The sequence below is a fragment of the Somniosus microcephalus genome, unplaced genomic scaffold (assembly GCF_052327205.1).
Source record: "Somniosus microcephalus isolate GS21.2 unplaced genomic scaffold, FLI_Smic_1.0 unresolved_chr1, whole genome shotgun sequence".
Lineage (NCBI taxonomy): Eukaryota > Metazoa > Chordata > Chondrichthyes > Squaliformes > Somniosidae > Somniosus > Somniosus microcephalus.
In genome coordinates this window covers 22,901,697-22,922,336 of record NW_028225179.1, presented here as the reverse complement: position 1 = coordinate 22,922,336, position 20,640 = coordinate 22,901,697, and the positions used below count along the sequence as shown (strand labels likewise).

Sequence of the window (20,640 nt, the reverse complement as noted above, 5' to 3'; positions counted from 1 at the left end):
TTTCAAACAGACACAGAATGATCCGGGGCTGTGAGCACTCGCGGTTTAAACAGACCCAGAATGATTCGCAACTGACCGCGACCCCGCCCATTTTCGACAGGCCTGATTTTCAAAGCTTATGAAATCTATGGCAACATAAATCGGGCTGTTTCTAAAACGATGCCCGGTTTAATCTTGGACACCAAGTTGAAAATTTACTCCATTATCATTTTTCCCATTATCTCCGTCATTTTACTCCAGCCAAATGAACTGAGTTTAGGTGTCAGCCGTGGCTCAGCGGCAGCATACTCAAGCCTCACTCCAGAGACTTGAGTGCATAATCCAGGCTGACACTCCAGGGCAGTACTGAGGTAGTGCTGCACTGTCGGCAGTGCCGTCCTTCTAGTAAGATGTTAAACTGGGGCTTCAGATCCCATGAGAGAATGCTGAAAAGAACGAGGATTTCTCGCGCATTATTTATCTCTCAACCAAAGACCCAAAAACAGAAAATCTCGTCTTTAAGTTTGATAAATATTTTTGAAATTCCAAAGGAGAAACTTATGTTCCTGTTCCCTAATCATTTGCCTCTGTTGCCGCTAGTCTTTTCATTCGGTGCCAATCTCAAAAGAAGGAAGAAGGAAGAGAGGGTTCTCAATCTCCGATTACACGATCTCATCTCCACTTTCATTCAAGGTGGGTTGAGAAATTTCTTGGAATATTTTAATTTTACCAAGATATGAGCAATGCAGGGGCACAGACCAGCAACACCAGTGCAATTTTCACGAAATTGTATTTCAAGTAAGATTCAGTGAAATGCTTGGAAAGTGCATCAGCATCAAACGTGTAATACAGTAAGCGACGAGGATGGGATTCGAACCCACGCGTGCAGAGCACAATGGATTAGCAGTCCATCGCCTTAACCTCTCGGCCACCTCGTCTCACCAATATACTGCTTTCAGATATTCCATTTCTTGCTTTTTACATCTAATTAGAACTACCCTGAAAGAAATTCAACTTCACCGCTTATCCTGCCCGTGCACACAGATCTACAATGTTGAAAATGTACAATCAGCTTAATGTAAGCAACAGGCCTTCCGTTACTTCAGATGAGGGACTGTCAAAAATGGCCGGTTTCACGCCAGATTCAGAATATAAAAAGTGTCGCCCAGATAATTAAAAGACCTTTGAAGGACTTGAACCTTTAATCTTCTGATAACTGAAGAATTTGCAACAGAAGTCATATGCCTAATCCATTAGTCTATGCGGCCGCTGATGCCGCTGAATCTCTTTTTATGGGGCGAATTGTGAGCAGGTTCAAGGAAACTGCTCGAAAAAAGAAGTGGATTGAGGAAAAGATAAAAATATTTCAACTGTATTAACAGGTCCTCTGTGAGCTGGATTCGCACCAGCGCAGTGAAACTCAATGCAAATGGGAAATGACATCGGCGGCTCGTTGGTCTAGGGGTATGATTCTCGCTTTGGGCATTTCACGATTAAAATGCGAGAGGTCCCGGGTTCAAATCCCGGACGAGCCCTGGCGCATTTTGTTAAACTCAACAACTCGGTCATCAAAGCTGAAATCGCTCTGCTTCTAAAAAAACGGCATGATCCGAGATTGTGAGCTCTGCCATTTCAAACAGACACAGAATGATCCGGGGCTGTGAGCACTCGCGGTTTAAACAGACCCAGAATGATTCGCAACTGACCGCGACCCCGCCCATTTTCGACAGGCCTGATTTTCAAAGCTTATGAAATCGATGGCAACATAAATCGGGCTTTTTCTAAAACGATGCCCGGTTTAATCTTGGACACCAAGTTGAAAATTTACTCCATTATCATTTTTCCCATTATCTCCGTCATTTTACTCCAGCCAAATGAACTGAGTTTAGGTGTCAGCCGTGGCTCAGCGGCAGCATACTCAAGCCTCACTCCAGAGACTTGAGTGCATAATCCAGGCTGACACTCCAGGGCAGTACTGAGGGAGTGCTGCACTGTCGGCAGTGCCGTCCTTCTAGTAAGATGTTAAACTGGGGCTTCAGATCCCATGAGAGAATGCTGAAAAGAACGAGGATTTCTCGCGCATTATTTATCTCTCAACCAAAGACCCAAAAACAGAAAATCTCGTCTTTAAGTTTGATAAATATTTTTGAAATTCCAAAGGAGAAACTTATGTTCCTGTTCCCTAATCATTTGCCTCTGTTGCCGCTAGTCTTTTCATTCGGTGCCAATCTCAAAGGAAGGAAGAAGGAAGAGAGGGTTCTCAATCTCCCATTCACGATCTCATCTCCACAGGTGGGTTGAGAAATTTCTTGGAATATTTTAATTTTAACAAGATATCAGCAATGCAGGGGCACAGACCAGCAACACCAGTGCAATTTTCACGAAATTGTATTTCAAGTAAGATTCACTGAAACGCTTGGAAAGTGCATCAGCATCAAACGTGTAATACAGTAACGACGAGAATGGGATTCGAACCCACGCGTGCAGAGCACAATGGATTAGCAGTCCATCGCCTTAACCTCTCGGCCACCTCGTCTCACCAATATACTGCTTTCAGATATTCCATTTCTTGCTTTTTACATCTAATTAGAACTACCCTGAAAGAAATTCAACTTCACCGCTTATCCTGCCCGTGCACACAGATCTACAATGTTGAAAATGTACAATCAGCTTAATGTAAGCCACAGGCCTTCCGTTACTTCAGATGAGGGACTGTCAAAAATGGCCGGTTTCACGCCAGATTCAGAATATAAAAAGTGTCGCCCAGATAATTAAAAGACCTTTGCAGGACTTGAACCTTTAATCTTCTGATAACTGAAGAATTTGCAACAGAAGTCAGATACCTAATCCATTAGTCTATGCGGCCGCTGATGCCGCTGAATCTCTTTTTATGGGGCGAATTGTGAGCAGGTTCAAGGAAACTGCTCGATAAAAGAAGTGGATTGAGGAAAAGATAAAAATATTTCAACTGTATTAACAGGTCCTCTGTGAGCTGGATTCGCACCAGCGCAGTGAAACTCAATGCAAATGGGAAATGACATCGGCGGCTCGTTGGTCTAGGGGTATGATTCTCGCTTTGGGCATTTCACGATTAAAATGCGAGAGGTCCCGGGTTCAAATCCCGGACGAGCCCTGGCACATTTTGTTAAACTCAACAACTCGGTCATCAAAGCTGAAATCGCTCTGCTTCTAAAAAAACGGCATGATCCGAGATTGTGAGCTCTGCCATTTCAAACAGACACAGAATGATCCGGGGCTGTGAGCACTCGCGGTTTAAACAGACCCAGAATGATTCGCAACTGACCGCGACCCCGCCCATTTTCGACAGGCCTGATTTTCAAAGCTTATGAAATCTATGGCAACATAAATCGGGCTGTTTCTAAAACGATGCCCGGTTTAATCTTGGACACCAAGTTGAAAATTTACTCCATTATCATTTTTCCCATTATCTCCGTCATTTTACTCCAGCCAAATGAACTGAGTTTAGGTGTCAGCCGTGGCTCAGCGGCAGCATACTCAAGCCTCACTCCAGAGACTTGAGTGCATAATCCAGGCTGACACTCCAGGGCAGTACTGAGGTAGTGCTGCACTGTCGGCAGTGCCGTCCTTCTAGTAAGATGTTAAACTGGGGCTTCAGATCCCATGAGAGAATGCTGAAAAGAACGAGGATTTCTCGCGCATTATTTATCTCTCAACCAAAGACCCAAAAACAGAAAATCTCGTCTTTAAGTTTGATAAATATTTTTGAAATTCCAAAGGAGAAATTTATGTTCCTGTTCCCTAATCATTTGCCTCTGGTCTTTTCATTCGGTGCCAATCTCAAAGGAAGGAAGAAGGAAGAGAGGGTTCTCAATCTCCGATTCACGATCTCATCTCCACTTTCATTCAAGGTGGGTTGAGAAATTTCTTGGAATATTTTAATTTTACCAAGATATGAGCATAGCAGGGGCACAGACCAGCAACACCAGTGCAATTTTCACGAAATTGTATTTCAAGTCAGATTCAGTGAAATGCTTGGAAAGTGCATCAGCATCAAACGTGTAAAACAGGAACGACGAGGATGGGATTCGAACCCACGCGTGCAAAGCACAATGGATTAGTAGTCCATCGCCTTAACCTCTCGGCCACCTCGTCTCACCAATATACTGCTTTCAGATATTCCATTTCTTGCTTTTTACATCTAATTAGAACTACCCTGAAAGAAATTCAACTTCACCGCTTATCCTGCCCGTGCACACAGATCTACAATGTTGAAAATGTACAATCAGCTTAATGTAAGCAACAGGCCTTCCGTTACTTCAGATGAGGGACTGTCAAAAATGGCCGGTTTCACGCCAGATTCAGAATATAAAAAGTGTCGCCCAGATAATTAAAAGACCTTTGCAGGACTTGAACCTTTAATCTTCTGATAACTGAAGAATTTGCAACAGAAGTCAGATGCCTAATCCATTAGTCTATGCGGCCGCTGATGCCGCTGAATCTCTTTTTATGGGGCGAATTGTGAGCAGGTTCAAGGAAACTGCTCGAAAAAAGAAGTGGATTGAGGAAAAGATAAAAATATTTCAACTGTATTAACAGGTCCTCTGTGAGCTGGATTCGCACCAGCGCAGTGAAACTCAATGCAAATGGGAAATGACATCGGCGGCTCGTTGGTCTAGGAGTATGATTCTCGCTTTGGGCATTTCACGATTAAAATGCGAGAGGTCCCGGGTTCAAATCCCGGACGAGCCCTGGCACATTTTGTTAAACTCAACAACTCGGTCATCAAAGCTGAAATCGCTCTGCTTCTAAAAAAACGGCATGATCCGAGATTGTGAGCTCTGCCATTTCAAACAGACACAGAATGATCCGGGGCTGTGAGCACTCGCGGTTTAAACAGACCCAGAATGATTCGCAACTGACCGCGACCCCGCCCATTTTCGACAGGCCTGATTTTCAAAGCTTATGAAATCTATGGCAACATAAATCGGGCTGTTTCTAAAACGATGCCCGGTTTAATCTTGGACACCAAGTTGAAAATTTACTCCATTATCATTTTTCCCATTATCTCCGTCATTTTACTCCAGCCAAATGAACTGAGTTTAGGTGTCAGCCGTGGCTCAGCGGCAGCATACTCAAGCCTCACTCCAGAGACTTGAGTGCATAATCCAGGCTGACACTCCAGGGCAGTACTGAGGTAGTGCTGCACTGTCGGCAGTGCCGTCCTTCTAGTAAGATGTTAAACTGGGGCTTCAGATCCCATGAGAGAATGCTGAAAAGAACGAGGATTTCTCGCGCATTATTTATCTCTCAACCAAAGACCCAAAAACAGAAAATCTCGTCTTTAAGTTTGATAAATATTTTTGAAATTCCAAAGGAGAAATTTATGCTCCTGTTCCCTAATCATTTGCCTCTGTTGCCGCTAGTCTTTTCATTCGGTGCCAATCTCAAAGGAAGGAAGAAGGAAGAGAGGGTTCTCAATCTCCGATTCACGATCTCATCTCCACAGGTGGGTTGAGAAATTTCTTGGAATATTTTAATTTTAACAAGATATCAGCAATGCAGGGGCACAGACCAGCAACACCAGTGCAATTTTCACGAAATTGTATTTCAAGTAAGATTCAGTGAAATGCTTGGAAAGTGCATCAGCATCAAACGTGTAATACAGTAAGCGACGAGGATGGGATTCGAACCCACGCGTGCAGAGCACAAGGGATTAGCAGTCCATCGCCTTAACCTCTCGGCCACCTCGTCTCACCAATATACTGCTTTCAGATATTCCATTTCTTGCTTTTTACATCTAATTAGAACTACCCTGAAAGAAATTCAACTTCACCGCTTATCCTGCCCGTGCACACAGATCTACAATGTTGAAAATGTACAATCAGCTTAATGTAAGCAACAGGCCTTCCGTTACTTCAGATGAGGGACTGTCAAAAATGGCCGGTTTCACGCCAGATTCAGAATATAAAAAGTGTCGCCCAGATAATTAAAAGACCTTTGTAGGACTTGAACCTTCAATCTTCTGATAACTGAAGAATTTGCAACAGAAGTCAGATGCCTAATCCATTAGTCTATGCGGCCGCTGATGCCGCTGAATCTCTTTTTATGGGGCGAATTGTGAGCAGGTTCAAGGGAACTGCTCGAAAAAAGAAGTGGATTGAGGAAAAGATAAAAATATTTCAACTGTATTAACAGGTCCTCTGTGAGCTGGATTCGCACCAGCGCAGTGAAACTCAATGCAAATGGGAAATGACATCGGCGGCTCGTTGGTCTAGGGGTATGATTCTCGCTTTGGGCATTTCACGATTAAAATGCGAGAGGTCCCGGGTTCAAATCCCGGACGAGCCCTGGCACATTTTGTTAAACTCAACAACTCGGTCATCAAAGCTGAAATCGCTCTGCTTCTAAAAAAACGGCATGATCCGAAATTGTGAGCTCTGCCATTTCAAACAGACACAGAATGATCCGGGGCTGTGAGCACTCGCGGTTTAAACAGACCCAGAATGATTCGCAACTGACCGCGACCCCGCCCATTTTCGACAGGCCTGATTTTCAAAGCTTATGAAATCTATGGCAACATAAATCGGGCTGTTTCTAAAACGATGCCCGGTTTAATCTTGGACACCAAGTTGAAAATTTACTCCATTATCATTTTTCCCATTATCTCCGTCATTTTACTCCAGCCAAATGAACTGAGTTTAGGTGTCAGCCGTGGCTCAGCGGCAGCATACTCAAGCCTCACTCCAGAGACTTGAGTGCATAATCCAGGCTGACACTCCAGGGCAGTACTGAGGGAGTGCTGCACTGTCGGCAGTGCCGTCCTTCTAGTAAGATGTTAAACTGGGGCTTCAGATCCCATGAGAGAATGCTGAAAAGAACGAGGATTTCTCGCGCATTATTTATCTCTCAACCAAAGACCCAAAAACAGAATTTCAAAGGAAGGAAGAAGGAAGAGAGGGTTCTCAATCTCCGATTCACGATCTCATCTCCACTTTCATTCAAGGTGGGTTGAGAAATTTCTTGGAATATTTTAATTTTAACAAGATATCAGCAATGCAGGGGCACAGACCAGCAACACCAGTGCAATTTTCACGAAATTGTATTTCAAGTAAGATTCACTGAAACGCTTGGAAAGTGCATCAGCATCAAACGTGTAAAACAGTAACGACGAGAATGGGATTCGAACCCACGCGTACAGAGCACAATGGATTAGCAGTCCATCGCCTTAACCTCTCGGCCACCTCGTCTCACCAATATACTGCTTTCAGATATTCCATTTCTTGCTTTTTACATCTAATTAGAACTACCCTGAAAGAAATTCAACTTCACCGCTTATCCTGCCCGTGCACACAGATCTACAATGTTGAAAATGTACAATCAGCTTAATGTAAGCCACAGGCCTTCCGTTACTTCAGATGAGGGACTGTCAAAAATGGCCGGTTTCACGCCAGATTCAGAATATAAAAAGTGTCGCCCAGATAATTAAAAGACCTTTGCAGGACTTGAACCTTTAATCTTCTGATAACTGAAGAATTTGCAACAGAAGTCAGATACCTAATCCATTAGTCTATGCGGCCGCTGATGCCGCTGAATCTCTTTTTATGGGGCGAATTGTGAGCAGGTTCAAGGAAACTGCTCGATAAAAGAAGTGGATTGAGGAAAAGATAAAAATATTTCAACTGTATTAACAGGTCCTCTGTGAGCTGGATTCGCACCAGCGCAGTGAAACTCAATGCAAATGGGAAATGACATCGGCGGCTCGTTGGTCTAGGGGTATGATTCTCGCTTTGGGCATTTCACGATTAAAATGCGAGAGGTCCCGGGTTCAAATCCCGGACGAGCCCTGGCGCATTTTGTTAAACTCAACAACTCGGTCATCAAAGCTGAAATCGCTCTGCTTCTAAAAAAACGGCATGATCCGAGATTGTGAGCTCTGCCATTTCAAACAGACACAGAATGATCCGGGGCTGTGAGCACTCGCGGTTTAAACAGACCCAGAATGATTCGCAACTGACCGCGACCCCGCCCATTTTCGACAGGCCTGATTTTCAAAGCTTATGAAATCTATGGCAACATAAATCGGGCTGTTTCTAAAACGATGCCCGGTTTAATCTTGGACACCAAGTTGAAAATTTACTCCATTATCATTTTTCCCATTATCTCCGTCATTTTACTCCAGCCAAATGAACTGAGTTTAGGTGTCAGCCGTGGCTCAGCGGCAGCACACTCAAGCCTCACTCCAGAGACTTGAGTGCATAATCCAGGCTGACACTCCAGGGCAGTACTGAGGTAGTGCTGCACTGTCGGCAGTGCCGTCCTTCTAGTAAGATGTTAAACTGGGGCTTCAGATCCCATGAGAGAATGCTGAAAAGAACGAGGATTTCTCGCGCATTATTTATCTCTCAACCAAAGACCCAAAAACAGAAAATCTCGTCTTTAAGTTTGATAAATATTTTTGAAATTCCAAAGGAGAAACTTATGTTCCTGTTCCCTAATCATTTGCCTCTGTTGCCGCTAGTCTTTTCATTCGGTGCCAATCTCAAAAGAAGGAAGAAGGAAGAGAGGGTTCTCAATCTCCGATTACACGATCTCATCTCCACTTTCATTCAAGGTGGGTTGAGAAATTTCTTGGAATATTTTAATTTTACCAAGATATGAGCAATGCAGGGGCACAGACCAGCAACACCAGTGCAATTTTCACGAAATTGTATTTCAAGTAAGATTCAGTGAAATGCTTGGAAAGTGCATCAGCATCAAACGTGTAATACAGTAAGCGACGAGGATGGGATTCGAACCCACGCGTCCAGAGCACAATGGATTAGCAGTCCATCGCCTTAACCTCTCGGCCACCTCGTCTCACCAATATACTGCTTTCAGATATTCCATTTCTTGCTTTTTACATCTAATTAGAACTACCCTGAAAGAAATTCAACTTCACCGCTTATCCTGCCCGTGCACACAGATCTACAATGTTGAAAATGTACAATCAGCTTAATGTAAGCAACAGGCCTTCCGTTACTTCAGATGAGGGACTGTCAAAAATGGCCGGTTTCACGCCAGATTCAGAATATAAAAAGTGTCGCCCAGATAATTAAAAGACCTTTGCAGGACTTGAACCTTTAATCTTCTGATAACTGAAGAATTTGCAACAGAAGTCAGATGCCTAATCCATTAGTCTATGCGGCCGCTGATGCCGCTGAATCTCTTTTTATGGGGCGAATTGTGAGCAGGTTCAAGGAAACTGCTCGAAAAAAGAAGGGGATTGAGGAAAAGATAAAAATATTTCAACTGTATTAACAGGTCCTCTGTGAGCTGGATTCGCACCAGCGCAGTGAAACTCAATGCAAATGGGAAATGACATCGGCGGCTCGTTGGTCTAGGGGTATGATTCTCGCTTTGGGCATTTCACGATTAAAATGCGAGAGGTCCCGGGTTCAAATCCCGGACGAGCCCTGGCACATTTTGTTAAACTCAACAACTCGGTCATCAAAGCTGAAATCGCTCTGCTTCTAAAAAAACGGCATGATCCGAGATTGTGAGCTCTGCCATTTCAAATCAGACACAGAATGATCCGGGGCTGTGAGCACTCGCGGTTTAAACAGACCCAGAATGATTCGCAACTGACCGCGACCCCGCCCATTTTCGACAGGCCTGATTTTCAAAGCTTATGAAATCGATGGCAACATAAATCGGGCTTTTTCTAAAACGATGCCCGGTTTAATCTTGGACACCAAGTTGAAAATTTACTCCATTATCATTTTTCCCATTATCTCCGTCATTTTACTCCAGCCAAATGAACTGAGTTTAGGTGTCAGCCGTGGCTCAGCGGCAGCATACTCAAGCCTCACTCCAGAGACTTGAGTGCATAATCCAGGCTGACACTCCAGGGCAGTACTGAGGGAGTGCTGCACTGTCGGCAGTGCCGTCCTTCTAGTAAGATGTTAAACTGGGGCTTCAGATCCCATGAGAGAATGCTGAAAAGAACGAGGATTTCTCGCGCATTATTTATCTCTCAACCAAAGACCCAAAAACAGAAAATCTCGTCTTTAAGTTTGATAAATATTTTTGAAATTCCAAAGGAGAAACTTATGTTCCTGTTCCCTAATCATTTGCCTCTGTTGCCGCTAGTCTTTTCATTCGGTGCCAATCTCAAAGGAAGGAAGAAGGAAGAGAGGGTTCTCAATCTCCCGTTCACGATCTCATCTCCACAGGTGGGTTGAGAAATTTCTTGGAATATTTTAATTTTAACAAGATATCAGCAATGCAGGGGCACAGACCAGCAACACCAGTGCAATTTTCACGAAATTGTATTTCAAGTAAGATTCACTGAAACGCTTGGAAAGTGCATCAGCATCAAACGTGTAATACAGTAACGACGAGAATGGGATTCGAACCCACGCGTGCAGAGCACAATGGATTAGCAGTCCATCGCCTTAACCTCTCGGCCACCTCGTCTCACCAATATACAGCTTTCAGATATTCCATTTCTTGCTTTTTACATCTAATTAGAACTACCCTGAAAGAAATTCAACTTCACCGCTTATCCTGCCCGTGCACACAGATCTACAATGTTGAAAATGTACAATCAGCTTAATGTAAGCAACAGGCCTTCCGTTCCTTCAGATGAGGGACTGTCAAAAATGGCCGGTTTCACGCCAGATTCAGAATATAAAAAGTGTCGCCCAGATAATTAAAAGACCTTTGTAGGACTTGAACCTTCAATCTTCTGATAACTGAAGAATTTGCAACAGAAGTCAGATGCCTAATGCATTAGTCTATGCGGCCGCTGATGCCGCTGAATCTCTTTTTATGGGGCGAATTGTGAGCAGGTTCAAGGAAACTGTTCGAAAAAAGAAGTGGATTGAGGAAAAGATAAAAATATTTCAACTGTATTAACAGGTCCTCTGTGAGCTGGATTCGCACCAGCGCAGTGAAACTCAATGCAAATGGGAAATGACATCGGCGGCTGGTTGGTCTAGGGGTATGATTCTCGCTTTGGGCATTTCACGATTAAAATGCGAGAGGTCCCGGGTTCAAATCCCGGACGAGCCCTGGCACATTTTGTTAAACTCAACAACTCGGTCATCAAAGCTGAAATCGCTCTGCTTCTAAAAAAACGGCATGATCCGAGATTGTGAGCTCTGCCATTTCAAACAGACACAGAATGATCCGGGGCTGTGAGCACTCGCGGTTTAAACAGACCCAGAATGATTCGCAACTGACCGCGACCCCGCCCATTTTCGACAGGCCTGATTTTCAAAGCTTATGAAATCTATGGCAACATAAATCGGGCTGTTTCTAAAACGATGCCCGGTTTAATCTTGGACACCAAGTTGAAAATTTACCCCATTATCATTTTTCTCATTATCTCCGTCATTTTACTCCATCCAAATGAACTGAGTTTAGGTGTCAGCCGTGGCTCAGCGGCAGCATACTCAAGCCTCACTCCAGAGACTTGAGTGCATAATCCAGGCTGACACTCCAGGGCAGTACTGAGGTAGTGCTGCACTGTCGGCAGTGCCGTCCTTCTAGTAAGATGTTAAACTGGGGCTTCAGATCCCATGAGAGAATGCTGAAAAGAACGAGGATTTCTCGCGCATTATTTATCTCTCAACCAAAGACCCAAAAACAGAAAATCTCGTCTTTAAGTTTGATAAATATTTTTGAAATTCCAAAGGAGAAACTTATGTTCCTGTTCCCTAATCATTTGCCTCTGTTGCCGCTAGTCTTTTCATTCGGTGCCAATCTCAAAGGAAGGAAGAAGGAAGAGAGGGTTCTACAATCTCCGATTCACGATCTCATCTCCACAGGTGGGTTGAGAAATTTCTTGGAATATTTTAATTTTAACAAGATATCAGCAATGCAGGGGCACAGACCAGCAACACCAGTGCAATTTTCACGAAATTGTATTTCAAGTAAGATTCAGTGAAATGCTTGGAAAGTGCATCAGCATCAAACGTGTAATACAGTAACGACGAGGATGGGATTCGAACACACGCGTGCAGAGCACAATGGATTAGCAGTCCATCGCCTTAACCTCTCGGCCACCTCGTCTCACCAATATACTGCTTTCAGATATTCCATTTCTTGCTTTTTACATCTAATTAGAACTACCCTGAAAGAAATTCAACTTCACCGCTTATCCTGCCCGTGCACACAGATCTACAATGTTGAAAATGTACAATCAGCTTAATGTAAGCAACAGGCCTTCCGTTCCTTCAGATGAGGGACTGTCAAAAATGGCCGGTTTCACGCCAGATTCAGAATATAAAAAGTGTCGCCCAGATAATTAAAAGACCTTTGTAGGACTTGAACCTTCAATCTTCTGATAACTGAAGAATTTGCAACAGAAGTCAGATGCCTAATCCATTAGTCTATGCGGCCGCTGATGCCGCTGAATCTCTTTTTATGGGGCGAATTGTGAGCAGGTTCAAGGAAACTGTTCGAAAAAAGAAGTGGATTGAGGAAAAGATAAAAATATTTCAACTGTATTAACAGGTCCTCTGTGAGCTGGATTGGCACCAGCGCAGTGAAACTCAATGCAAATGGGAAATGACATCGGCGGCTGGTTGGTCTAGGGGTATGATTCTCGCTTTGGGCATTTCACGATTAAAATGCGAGAGATCCCGGGTTCAAATCCCGGACGAGCCCTGGCGCATTTTGTTAAACTCAACAACTCGGTCATCAAAGCTGAAATCGCTCTGCTTCTAAAAAAACGGCATGATCCGAGATTGTGAGCTCTGCCATTTCAAACAGACACAGAATGATCCGGGGCTGTGAGCACTCGCGGTTTAAACAGACCCAGAATGATTCGCAACTGACCGCGACCCCGCCCATTTTCGACAGGCCTGATTTTCAAAGCTTATGAAATCTATGGCAACATAAATCGGGCTGTTTCTAAAACGATGCCCGGTTTAATCTTGGACACCAAGTTGAAAATTTACCCCATTATCATTTTTCTCATTATCTCCGTCATTTTACTCCATCCAAATGAACTGAGTTTAGGTGTCAGCCGTGGCTCAGCGGCAGCATACTCAAGCCTCACTCCAGAGACTTGAGTGCATAATCCAGGCTGACACTCCAGGGCAGTACTGAGGTAGTGCTGCACTGTCGGCAGTGCCGTCCTTCTAGTAAGATGTTAAACTGGGGCTTCAGATCCCATGAGAGAATGCTGAAAAGAACGAGGATTTCTCGCGCATTATTTATCTCTCAACCAAAGACCCAAAAACAGAAAATCTCGTCTTTAAGTTTGATAAATATTTTTGAAATTCCAAAGGAGAAACTTATGTTCCTGTTCCCTAATCATTTGCCTCTGTTGCCGCTAGTCTTTTCATTCGGTGCCAATCTCAAAGGAAGGAAGAAGGAAGAGAGGGTTTTACAATCTCCGATTCACGATCTCATCTCCACAGGTGGGTTGAGAAATTTCTTGGAATATTTTAATTTTAACAAGATATCAGCAATGCAGGGGCACAGACCAGCAACACCAGTGCAATTTTCACGAAATTGTATTTCAAGTAAGATTCAGTGAAATGCTTGGAAAGTGCATCAGCATCAAACGTGTAATACAGTAACGACGAGGATGGGATTCGAACCCACGCGTGCAGAGCACAATGGATTAGCAGTCCATCGCCTTAACCTCTCGGCCACCTCGTCTCACCAATATTCTGCTTTCAGATATTCCATTTCTTGCTTTTTACATCTAATTAGAACTACCCTGAAAGAAATTCAACTTCACCGCTTATCCTGCCCGTGCACACAGATCTACAATGTTGAAAATGTACAATCAGCTTAATGTAAGCAACAGGCCTTCCGTTACTTCAGATGAGGGACTGTCAAAAATGGCCGGTTTCACGCCAGATTCAGAATATAAAAAGTGTCGCCCAGATAATTAAAAGACCTTTGTAGGACTTGAACCTTCAATCTTCTGATAACTGAAGAATTTGCAACAGAAGTCAGATGCCTAATCCATTAGTCTATGCGGCCGCTGATGCCGCTGAATCTCTTTTTATGGGGCGAATTGTGAGCAGGTTCAAGGAAACTGTTCGAAAAAAGAAGTGGATTGAGGAAAAGATAAAAATATTTCAACTGTATTAACAGGTCCTCTGTGAGCTGGATTCGCACCAGCGCTGTGAAACTCAATGCAAATGGGAAATGGCATCGGCGGCTCGTTGGTCTAGGGGTATGATTCTCGCTTTGGGCATTTCACGATTAAAATGCGAGAGGTCCCGGGTTCAAATCCCGGACGAGCCCTGGCACATTTTGTTAAACTCAACAACTCGGTCATCAAAGCTGAAATCGCTCTGCTTTTAAAAAAACGGCATGATCCGAGATTGTGAGCTCTGCCATTTCAAACAGACACAGAATGATCCGGGGCTGTGAGCACTCGCGGTTTAAACAGACCCAGAATGATTCGCAACTGACCGCGACCCCGCCCATTTTCGACAGGCCTGATTTTCAAAGCTTATGAAATCTATGGCAACATAAATCGGGCTGTTTCCAAAACGATGCCCGGTTTAATCTTGGACACCAAGTTGAAAATTTACTCCATTATCATTTTTCCCATTATCTCCGTCATTTTACTCCAGCCAAATGAACTGAGTTTAGGTGTCAGCCGTGGCTCAGCGGCAGCATACTCAAGCCTCACTCCAGAGACTTGAGTGCATAATCCAGGCTGACACTCCAGGGCAGTACTGAGGTAGTGCTGCACTGTCGGCAGTGCCGTCCTTCTAGTAAGATGTTAAACTGGGGCTTCAGATCCCATGAGAGAATGCTGAAAAGAACGAGGATTTCTCGCGCATTATTTATCTCTCAACCAAAGACCCAAAAACAGAAAATCTCGTCTTTAAGTTTGATAAATATTTTTGAAATTCCAAAGGAGAAACTTATGTTCCTGTTCCCTAATCATTTGCCTCTGTTGCCGCTAGTCTTTTCATTCGGTGCCAATCTCAAAGGAAGGAAGAAGGAAGAGAGGGTTCTCAATCTCCGATTCACGATCTCATCTCCACTTTCATTCAAGGTGGGTTGAGAAATTTCTTGGAATATTTTAATTTTAACAAGATATGAGCAACGCAGGGGCACAGACCAGCAACACCAGTGCAATTTTCACGAAATTGTATTTCAAGTAAGATTCAGTGAAATGCTTGGAAAGTGCATCAGCATCAAACGTGTAATACAGTAACGACGAGGATGGGATTCGAACCCACGCGTGCAGAGCACAATGGATTAGCAGTCCATCGCCTTAACCTCTCGGCCACCTCGTCTCACCAATATACTGCTTTCAGATATTCCATTTCTTGCTTTTTACATCTAATTAGAACTACCCTGAAAGAAATTCAACTTCACCGCTTATCCTGCCCGTGCACACAGATCTACAATGTTGAAAATGTACAATCAGCTTAATGTAAGCAACAGGCCTTCCGTTACTTCAGATGAGGGACTGTCAAAAATGGTCGGTTTCACGCCAGATTCAGAATATAAAAAGTGTCGCCCAGATAATTAAAAGACCTTTGTAGGACTTGAACCTTCAATCTTCTGATAACTGATGAATTTGCAACAGAAGTCAGATGCCTAATCCATTAGTCTATGCGGCCGCTGATGCCGCTGAATCTCTTTTTATGGGGCGAATTGTGAGCAGGTTCAAGGAAACTGTTCGAAAAAAGAAGTGGATTGAGGAAAAGATAAAAATATTTCAACTGTATTAACAGGTCCTCTGTGAGCTGGATTCGCACCAGCGCAGTGAAACTCAATGCAAATGGGAAATGACATCGGCGGCTCGTTGGTCTAGGAGTATGATTCTCGCTTTGGGCATTTCACGATTAAAATGCGAGAGGTCCCGGGTTCAAATCCCGGACGAGCCCTGGCGCATTTTGTTAAACTCAACAACTCGGTCATCAAAGCTGAAATCGCTCTGCTTCTAAAAAAACGGCATGATCCGAGATTGTGAGCTCTGCCATTTCAAACAGACACAGAATGATCCGGGGCTGTGAGCACTCGCGGTTTAAACAGACCCAGAATGATTCGCAACTGACCGCGACCCCGCCCATTTTCGACAGGCATGATTTTCAAAGCTTATGAAATCTATGGCAACATAAATCGGGCTGTTTCTAAAACGATGCCCGGTTTACTCTTGGACACCAAGTTGAAAATTTACCCCATTATCATTTTTCTCATTATCTCCGTCATTTTACTCCATCCAAATGAACTGAGTTTAGGTGTCAGCCGTGGCTCAGCGGCAGCATACTCAAGCCTCACTCCAGAGACTTGAGTGCATAATCCAGGCTGACACTCCAGGGCAGTACTGAGGTAGTGCTGCACTGTCGGCAGTGCCGTCCTTCTAGTAAGATGTTAAACTGGGGCTTCAGATCCCATGAGAGAATGCTGAAAAGAACGAGGATTTCTCGCGCATTATTTATCTCTCAACCAAAGACCCAAAAACAGAAAATCTCGTCTTTAAGTTTGATAAATATTTTTGAAATTCCAAAGGAGAAATTTATGTTCCTGTTCCCTAATCATTTGCCTCTGGTCTTTTCATTCGGTGCCAATCTCAAAGGAAGGAAGAAGGAAGAGAGGGTTCTCAATCTCCGATTCACGATCTCATCTCCACTTTCATTCAAGGTGGGTTGAGAAATTTCTTGGAATATTTTAATTTTAACAAGATATCAGCAATGCAGGGGCACAGACCAGCAACACCAGTGCAATTTTCACGAAATTGTATTTCAAGTAAGATTCAGTGAAATGCTTGGAAAGTGCATCAGCATCAAACGTGTAATACAGTAACGACGAGGATGGGATTCGAACCCACGCGTGCAGAGCACAATGGATTAGCAGTCCATCGCCTTAACCTCTCGGCCACCTCGTCTCACCAATATACTGCTTTCAGATATTCCATTTCTTGCTTTTTACATCTAATTAGAACTACCCTGAAAGAAATTCAACTTCACCGCTTATCCTGCCCGTGCACACAGATCTACAATGTTGAAAATGTACAATCAGCTTAATGTAAGCAACAGGCCTTCCGTTACTTCAGATGAGGGACTGTCAAAAATGGCCGGTTTCACGCCAGATTCAGAATATAAAAAGTGTCGCCCAGATAATTAAAAGACCTTTGTAGGACTTGAACCTTCAATCTTCTGATAACTGAAGAATTTGCAACAGAAGTCAGATGCCTAATCCATTAGTCTATGCGGCCGCTGATGCCGCTGAATCTCTTTTTATGGGGCGAATTGTGAGCAGGTTCAAGGAAACTGTTCGAAAAAAGAAGTGGATTGAGGAAAAGATAAAAATATTTCAACTGTATTAACAGGTCCTCTGTGAGCTGGATTCGCACCAGCGCAGTGAAACTCAATGCAAATGGGAAATGACATCGGCGGCTCGTTGGTCTAGGGGTATGATTCTCGCTTTGGGCATTTCACGATTAAAATGCGAGAGGTCCCGGGTTCAAATCCCGGACGAGCCCTGGCACATTTTGTTAAACTCAACAACTCGGTCATCAAAGCTGAAATCGCTCTGCTTCTAAAAAAACGGCATGATCCGAGATTGTGAGCTCTGCCATTTCAAACAGACACAGAATGATCCGGGGCTGTGAGCACTCGCGGTTTAAACAGACCCAGAATGATTCGCAACTGACCGCGACCCCGCCCATTTTCGACAGGCCTGATTTTCAAAGCTTATGAAATCTATGGCAACATAAATCGGGCTGTTTCCAAAACGATGCCCGGTTTAATCTTGGACACCAAGTTGAAAATTTACCCCATTATCATTTTTCTCATTATCTCCGTCATTTTACTCCATCCAAATGAACTGAGTTTAGGTGTCAGCCGTGGCTCAGCGGCAGCATACTCAAGCCTCACTCCAGAGACTTGAGTGCATAATCCAGGCTGACACTCCAGGGCAGTACTGAGGTAGTGCTGCACTGTCGGCAGTGCCGTCCTTCTAGTAAGATGTTAAACTGGGGCTTCAGATCCCATGAGAGAATGCTGAAAAGAACGAGGATTTCTCGCGCATTATTTATCTCTCAACCAAAGACCCAAAAACAGAAAATCTCGTCTTTAAGTTTGATAAATATTTTTGAAATTCCAAAGGAGAAATTTATGTTCCTGTTCCCTAATCATTTGCCTCTGGTCTTTTCATTCGGTGCCAATCTCAAAGGAAGGAAGAAGGAAGAGAGGGTTCTCAATCTCCGATTCACGATCTCATCTCCACTTTCATTCAAGGTGGGTTGAGAAATTTCTTGGAATATTTTAATTTTACCAAGATATGAGCAATGCAGGGGCACAGACCAGCAACACCAGTGCAATTTTAAAGAAATTGTATTTCAAGTAAGATTCAGTGAAATGCTTGGAAAGTGCATCAGCATCAAACGTGTAATACAGTAACGACGAGGATGGGATTGGAACCCACGCGTGCAGAGCACACTGGATTAGCAGTCCATCGCCTTAACCTCTCGGCCACCTAGTCTCACCAATATTCTGCTTTCAGATATTCCATTTCTTGCTTTTTACATCTAATTAGAACTACCCTGAAGGAAATTCAACTTCACCGCTTATCCTGCCCGTGCACACAGATCTACAATGTTGAAAATGTACAATCAGCTTAATGTAAGCAACAGGCCTTCCGTTACTTCAGATGAGGGACTGTCAAAAATGGCCGGTTTCACGCCAGATTCAGAATATAAAAAGTGTCGCCCAGATAATTAAAAGACCTTTGTAGGACTTGAACCTTCAATCTTCTGATAACTGAAGAATTTGCAACAGAAGTCAGATGCCTAATCCATTAGTCTATGCGGCCGCTGATGCCGCTGAATCTCTTTTTATGGGGCGAATTGTGAGCAGGTTCAAGGAAACTGTTCGAAAAAAGAAGTGGATTGAGGAAAAGATAAAAATATTTCAACTGTATTAACAGGTCCTCTGTGAGCTGGATTCGCACCAGCGCAGTGAAACTCAATGCAAATGGGAAATGACATCGGCGGCTCGTTGGTCTAGGGGTATGATTCTCGCTTTGGGCACTTCACGATTAAAATGCGAGAGGTCCCGGGTTCAAATCCCGGACGAGCCCTGGCACATTTTGTTAAACTCAACAACTCGGTCATCAAAGCTGAAATCGCTCTGCTTCTAAAAAAACGGCATGATCCGAGATTGTGAGCTCTGCCATTTCAAACAGACACAGAATGATCCGGGGCTGTGAGCACTCGCGGTTTAAACAGACCCAGAATGATTCGCAACTGACCGCGACCCCGCCCATTTTCGACAGGCCTGATTTTCAAAGCTTATGAAATCTATGGCAACATAAATCGGGCTGTTTCTAAAACGATGCCCGGTTTAATCTTGGACACCAAGTTGAAAATTTACCCCATTATCATTTTTCTCATTATCTCCGTCATTTTACTCCATCCAAATGAACTGAGTTTAGGTGTCAGCCGTGGCTCAGCGGCAGCATACTCAAGCCTCACTCCAGAGACTTGAGTGCATAATCCAGGCTGACACTCCAGGGCAGTACTGAGGTAGTGCTGCACTGTCGGCAGTGCCGTCCTTCTAGTAAGATGTTAAACTGGGGTTTCAGATCTCATGAGAGAATGCTGAAAAGAACGAGGATTTCTCGCGCATTATTTATCTCTCAACCAAAGACCCAAAAACAGAAAATCTCGTCTTTAAGTTTGATAAATATTTTTGAAATTCCAAAGGAGAAATTTATGTTCCTGTTCCCTAATCATTTGCCGCTAGTCTTTTCATTCGGTGCCAATCTCAAAGGAAGGAAGAAGGAAGAGAGGGTTCTCAATCTCCGATTCACGATCTCATCTCCACTTTCATTCAAGGTGGGTTGAGAAATTTCTCGGAATATTATAATTTTAACAAGATATGAGCAATGCAGGGGCACAGACCAGCAACACCAGTGCAATTTTCACGAAATTGTATTTCAAGTAAGATTCAGTGAAATGCTTGGAAAGTGCATCAGCATCAAACGTGCAATACAGTAACGACGAGGATGGGATTCGAACCCACGCCTGCAGAGTACAATGGATTAGCAGTCCATCGCCTTAACCGCTCGACCACCTCGTCTCACCAATACACTGCTTTCAGACATTCCATTTCTTGCTTTTTACATCTAATTAGAACTACCCTGAAAGAAATTCAACTTCACCGCTTATCCTGCCCGTGCACACAGATCTACAATGTTGAAAATGTACAATCAGCTTAATGTAAGCAACAGGCCTTCCGTTACTTCAGATGAGCGACTGTCAAAAATGGCCGGTTTCACGCCAGATTCAGAATATAAAAAGTGTCGCCCAGATAATTAAAAGACCTTTGCAGGACTTGAACCTTCAATCTTCTGATAACTGAAGAATTTGCAACAGAAGTCAGATGCCTAATCCATTAGTCTATGCGGCCGCTGATGCCGCTGAATCTCTTTTTATGGGGCGAATTGTGAGCAGGTTCAAGGAAACTGCTCGAAAAAAGAAGTGGATTGAGGAAAAGATAAAAATATTTCAACTGTATTAACAGGTCCTCTGTGAGCTGGATTCGCACCAGCGCAGTGAAACTCAATGCAAATGGGAAATGACATCGGCGGCTCGTTGGTCTCGGGGTATGATTCTCGCTTTGGGCATTTCACGATTAAAATGGGAGAAGTCCCGGGTTCTAAATCCCGGACGAGCCCTGACACATTTTGTTAAACTCAACAACT

At 43.7% G+C, this 20,640-nt stretch overlaps 17 non-coding genes across 17 annotated transcripts; 8 read left to right on the top strand and 9 right to left on the bottom strand.

Moving 5' to 3' along the window:
* Positions 1–835: 835 nt before the first annotated feature.
* trnas-gcu (transfer RNA serine (anticodon GCU)) lies at positions 836–917 on the bottom strand. The gene has a single exon. It is a non-coding gene; the product is annotated as a tRNA-Ser (tRNA).
* Positions 918–1,426: 509 nt separating this feature from the next.
* trnap-ugg (transfer RNA proline (anticodon UGG)) lies at positions 1,427–1,514 on the top strand. The gene is given in 2 exon segments: positions 1,427–1,462; positions 1,479–1,514. It is a non-coding gene; the product is annotated as a tRNA-Pro (tRNA).
* Positions 1,515–2,433: 919 nt separating this feature from the next.
* Positions 2,434–2,515, bottom strand: trnas-gcu (transfer RNA serine (anticodon GCU)). The gene has a single exon. It is a non-coding gene; the product is annotated as a tRNA-Ser (tRNA).
* Positions 2,516–3,024: 509 nt separating this feature from the next.
* Positions 3,025–3,112, top strand: trnap-ugg (transfer RNA proline (anticodon UGG)). The gene is given in 2 exon segments: positions 3,025–3,060; positions 3,077–3,112. It is a non-coding gene; the product is annotated as a tRNA-Pro (tRNA).
* A 919-nt stretch (positions 3,113–4,031) lies between these two features.
* trnas-acu (transfer RNA serine (anticodon ACU)) lies at positions 4,032–4,113 on the bottom strand. The gene has a single exon. It is a non-coding gene; the product is annotated as a tRNA-Ser (tRNA).
* A 1,517-nt stretch (positions 4,114–5,630) lies between these two features.
* trnas-gcu (transfer RNA serine (anticodon GCU)) lies at positions 5,631–5,712 on the bottom strand. The gene has a single exon. It is a non-coding gene; the product is annotated as a tRNA-Ser (tRNA).
* Positions 5,713–6,221: 509 nt separating this feature from the next.
* trnap-ugg (transfer RNA proline (anticodon UGG)) lies at positions 6,222–6,309 on the top strand. The gene is given in 2 exon segments: positions 6,222–6,257; positions 6,274–6,309. It is a non-coding gene; the product is annotated as a tRNA-Pro (tRNA).
* A 1,408-nt stretch (positions 6,310–7,717) lies between these two features.
* Positions 7,718–7,805, top strand: trnap-ugg (transfer RNA proline (anticodon UGG)). Its single transcript is given in 2 exon segments — positions 7,718–7,753; positions 7,770–7,805. It is a non-coding gene; the product is annotated as a tRNA-Pro (tRNA).
* Positions 7,806–8,735: 930 nt separating this feature from the next.
* Positions 8,736–8,817, bottom strand: trnas-gcu (transfer RNA serine (anticodon GCU)). The gene has a single exon. It is a non-coding gene; the product is annotated as a tRNA-Ser (tRNA).
* A 509-nt stretch (positions 8,818–9,326) lies between these two features.
* On the top strand, positions 9,327–9,414 carry trnap-ugg (transfer RNA proline (anticodon UGG)). The gene is given in 2 exon segments: positions 9,327–9,362; positions 9,379–9,414. It is a non-coding gene; the product is annotated as a tRNA-Pro (tRNA).
* Positions 9,415–10,334: 920 nt separating this feature from the next.
* Positions 10,335–10,416, bottom strand: trnas-gcu (transfer RNA serine (anticodon GCU)). The gene has a single exon. It is a non-coding gene; the product is annotated as a tRNA-Ser (tRNA).
* Positions 10,417–13,532: 3,116 nt separating this feature from the next.
* trnas-gcu (transfer RNA serine (anticodon GCU)) lies at positions 13,533–13,614 on the bottom strand. The gene has a single exon. It is a non-coding gene; the product is annotated as a tRNA-Ser (tRNA).
* A 509-nt stretch (positions 13,615–14,123) lies between these two features.
* trnap-ugg (transfer RNA proline (anticodon UGG)) lies at positions 14,124–14,211 on the top strand. The gene is given in 2 exon segments: positions 14,124–14,159; positions 14,176–14,211. It is a non-coding gene; the product is annotated as a tRNA-Pro (tRNA).
* A 928-nt stretch (positions 14,212–15,139) lies between these two features.
* On the bottom strand, positions 15,140–15,221 carry trnas-gcu (transfer RNA serine (anticodon GCU)). Its single transcript has one exon. It is a non-coding gene; the product is annotated as a tRNA-Ser (tRNA).
* A 1,516-nt stretch (positions 15,222–16,737) lies between these two features.
* On the bottom strand, positions 16,738–16,819 carry trnas-gcu (transfer RNA serine (anticodon GCU)). Its single transcript has one exon. It is a non-coding gene; the product is annotated as a tRNA-Ser (tRNA).
* Positions 16,820–17,328: 509 nt separating this feature from the next.
* Positions 17,329–17,416, top strand: trnap-ugg (transfer RNA proline (anticodon UGG)). Its single transcript is given in 2 exon segments — positions 17,329–17,364; positions 17,381–17,416. It is a non-coding gene; the product is annotated as a tRNA-Pro (tRNA).
* A 1,510-nt stretch (positions 17,417–18,926) lies between these two features.
* On the top strand, positions 18,927–19,014 carry trnap-ugg (transfer RNA proline (anticodon UGG)). The gene is given in 2 exon segments: positions 18,927–18,962; positions 18,979–19,014. It is a non-coding gene; the product is annotated as a tRNA-Pro (tRNA).
* Positions 19,015–20,640: the final 1,626 nt, after the last annotated feature.